The sequence below is a fragment of the Dipteris shenzhenensis genome, chromosome 11 (genome assembly GCF_047967505.1).
Source record: "Dipteris shenzhenensis isolate YYH24624 ecotype China chromosome 11, Dip_SZ_1.0, whole genome shotgun sequence".
Taxonomy (NCBI): domain Eukaryota; kingdom Viridiplantae; phylum Streptophyta; class Polypodiopsida; order Gleicheniales; family Dipteridaceae; genus Dipteris; species Dipteris shenzhenensis.
The window spans coordinates 48560738-48564454 of NC_141606.1; the positions used below are offsets into that span (position 1 = coordinate 48560738).

A 3717-nucleotide genomic window follows, 5' to 3' on the forward strand; every position below is an offset into this window, starting at 1 on the left:
GTCATCTTGTTAGTCCATTTTAGGGCTATTTGGGCTCTCAGCAAAGCTGATGGCGGGAGCTTTGCTCGGACGAGGCAGAGACTGGAAAGACCACAGAGGAGCACATGAAGGTGACAATTTGCTGGCAAGACATACGACAACTTTGTTGCTCGAAGTTTCGCAGAAGCCTGTGGGATACTATGCACATGGGCGGCACAACACACACAGCCTGAGCTGATGTCACAAGCAATGGTGCCAAGTAAAGCAAACGTTATGTGCTTTTTTGGTAGTACTTTGCTACTTTTGGAGCTTGCAGGCTTTATTAAGTCTATAAAAATCGCTAGCCCCAATTTTGATTCCTCACGTGGAGATGATTCCTTGAATATTCAGCCCTCTCGTATAGCAACTACTAGGCACCCTTACTTGAGCCTACACACCTCGAGTAGTTTCTTCTTGCTGATGGGGCAAAACCCTTCTAGAGGCCGGTAGCAATCATTTTCCTCATCATCAGTTTCTTTGGTTGATCTTGGAAGCTAGATTAGAACTCATGGAATCAATGGGACAAAGATTCCAATGGATCGTCGACCCCATCGAAGGATGGATGGGAAATTTTCACAAAGAAGCTTCCTTCTTCATGAAAAGAGTTTTTCAATCAACCAAACCCCTAAACCCAATGTTGGGTTAGGGAGCCTACTATGAGGCAGGATTCTTTTTGCATCAGGTGGATTATCCTCCTTATGGATAACTTTTGTCCCATTGTCAGTTTTCAGGACGTCACTACTTTTTTATAACTAGCTGGCCTAATTTTACAGCTTGAAGGCTAGAAGTGGATCTAGCATCTACAGACAGATCTACTTGGACTAATCTAGCCATCACATAATTCCAGCTAGAGGACCGCTAAATTTGATGCCTAGCAGCCGAGAAGGGATGTACTTGCCAGAGGCACCAGTGAAATGGTAATCAAATTACACTCTTCTTCGAAGGGGTCATTAAGCACCAGTTTTCTGTCCCATATGCTTAGCCTTCTGGATACATCACCAGAAAATGAAGCCATGAGGCCTATTGATATCTATCTCTTACAAGCCATAAGACCTATCCAGAATCCAGATTAAGGTCCCATCACACACAAAACTCAAAAGCTTTTCATAAGCCATATCACCTATCCAGATTCTAGAGGTCATGGTCCTATTACTTACATAAAATAAGTACCTACCAAATGATCAAGCAAGGCAGCTATGATAAACGAGCACTGCATGTAAATAACCACAAAGCAATGCAACAATGAGAGGCTACATTGTGTTGACAAGTTGAACTTCTTTCAATGATTTATTTATTCTTGGCATAAAGGGAAAGTCACATTCTTATAAAGAAAAAGAAGGAAAAGATTACAGCCTGTTTCAACATGTAGGCACAAAAACAAAGAGAGTAGCATTCTTTACAGCCCAGAAGAGCTTACTTTCATAATGGCCATATAAGTCTGCCTAACTGGCAACAGTCTTCTTGCATAATACCTTAGAGTTAACCTGAGAACCTCGAAAATCTCATTAGACAAAATGACATTCCACTGCATCTTCTTGAAGCCCACCTTATTGCGAAACTTCCATATGGATTGCAAAGCTTGGACTAGTTGCCAAACATCAAAGATAGGATCATTGCATTTTCCTCAATCACCCAGAAGCTTGCTTCCCTGTCACTTGGAAAACATTATCTGCTCCCTTGAACCACTAGCAGATTCTCTTCCACACCACCCGCACCTAGTACATTCCCAAAAAAAGTGGAGATGAGTCTCTTTCTTGATTCCGCATGATGGACATAGAGGGGACACATTTGGGTTCATTACATGCATCACTCCTTACATGAGTTCTTGAGCAAAATCCAGTCAGCATTAGTATGAGATTATAGCAACTCCCCAAGGTTACAATTAATATGTTCAAACCCTGTAAAAAGATCCATCAAAGGTCCACGGATGACAGGTTCATAAGAGGAAACATCCAGAGATAGCAAAGATGGTGCAGCCTGTAAAAGCCTAGCTACCAGGGCAAATCCTTTGGCAGTGACTCTTTCAAGGTGATTGCTTGTACTTTTGGAAGTGTAAACTTCACGTTTTTTAAAGAGAAATCAATACTGCAAAGGCACAAACACCACGGAAAGAAGTTAATAAAAGGTTGGTAAAAATGATTGATACTTATTGTGAAACGTAGGTTTATCCTCACCTCCATCAGAGCAGCACCTATATGAAGCGTGCTAAGGTCATGGAAATGTAACAGGCCGTCTAGGAAGAAAGGTCCCTCCTCTTCATCTTCATCGTCTTCCCTAAAGCGAAAATCAAGCTTCAACGTTTTGGCTCCTCTGCAACTGTTAATGACATCCATCAAGAAAGTCGTGGCCCAATCGTCTCCCTCTATCCGAATGGCAGTAGCGCCAGCTACAAACTCCATGATCCATCCCATTCCAGAACCAATGGTTAGAGAATCTAAGTGATTGCGTTCATCAAATTGGACCACGGCATAGTTCTCACATACTGAAGTCTTGAGCGCCAGCGTTTTCAGACATAAAAGAGTGGGTGTCGAAGGTCCAATAATGCTCAAATATCATTTGACAGTTGTCCAAATCCACTGGCTGTCCACCTTGTCTCAAATTGCCCAACATATGGCTATCAGGGTCTTGACCATCGTTTCAAGATAATTAAGGCTGACCTCAAAGCACACACTCTATCATGTTTCAACATCTCATGATGTAGGTTTCTTTTGGCAGGACATGAAAGAGGCTCGAAGATGTATAGTGCTTCTAATGTCGGGGTGCACCAATACTCCGCTAGGGATAGCCCGTGGAAACCAATATCCCAAAAGCAAAGCTCCGTGAGACAGACTAAGCAAATGTTTTGAAAGTTGAGTACGAAAATGATGCCACTCCGTCCATGATGCACGTTGGCCTTGAGCTCCTCTTCTTCGAGGTTGGTATAGGGGATGGAAATGTAAAAGTTTTCCAGAAAGAAATGAAAGCAAATACAGGTTGGCTAGGAGGAGCTAGTTACTGACGTGAAAGCGGGAACGGGATTGGGAAGTAATGGTGACGCTACGGAGGGAGGAGAAGAGAGGGGAGGACAACCAAGGAAAGGAGTAGGGAATCGCCGGAGGGAGGCATTTACCGGGAGGAAACCGGTGCCCTTGGCGACCGGCCGGAAGGTCGCGGAAGGTCGGGAGCCAGTGGGGTCGGTTTCCAACCGGTAAACGGCGACCACTAGCGATTTTTGGTCGTCAATGGCTTGGGGAGGTGGGCTTAACATGTGGCATCCATCTGAGAGGTAAGACACAAACGACGCCTCTTCATGATCGTAGGATGGAAACCAAGATCTAACGACCTGGAAATCTTGGTGTTTTATGGCCATTAGATGTGTATTTGGATCAACGGTGGTGGATTTCTCGTCGCCAATCACGTCAGGTGTATTAATTACCCTGTCCAAAATGACCTGCTACGTGGATTCCGTCGGTTCTGAACATTACCATACTGAAGGTTTTTTGATCCAACGGCCAGGATCGACTTTTCGTCGACCCTAGCCATTGATGGGTTGGGAATTGGGGGAAGAGAGAGAGAAGGAAATGGAGAGGTGAAGGAGGGAGGAGGAAGAGGCAAAGGAACGGGAGATGGAGGAGGAAAAGCTAGGAAGGTGAGGGCGGAGCTGAGAAAAGTGGAGGGAGGATATGGATAGGGAAGGAGGAGATGGGTGGAGGAGCAAGG

The 3717-nt window shown here is 44.5% G+C and overlaps 1 long non-coding RNA gene across 1 annotated transcript; it reads right to left on the bottom strand.

The window, feature by feature from the left end:
• Positions 1-1331: 1331 nt before the first annotated feature.
• On the bottom strand, positions 1332-3075 carry LOC147897111 (uncharacterized). Its single transcript, XR_015541794.1, has 2 exons — positions 2193-3075; positions 1332-2103 (listed from the first exon to the last, which is right to left on the bottom strand). It is a non-coding gene; the product is annotated as an uncharacterized LOC147897111 (long non-coding RNA).
• Between the last annotated feature and the right edge of the window lie 642 nt (positions 3076-3717).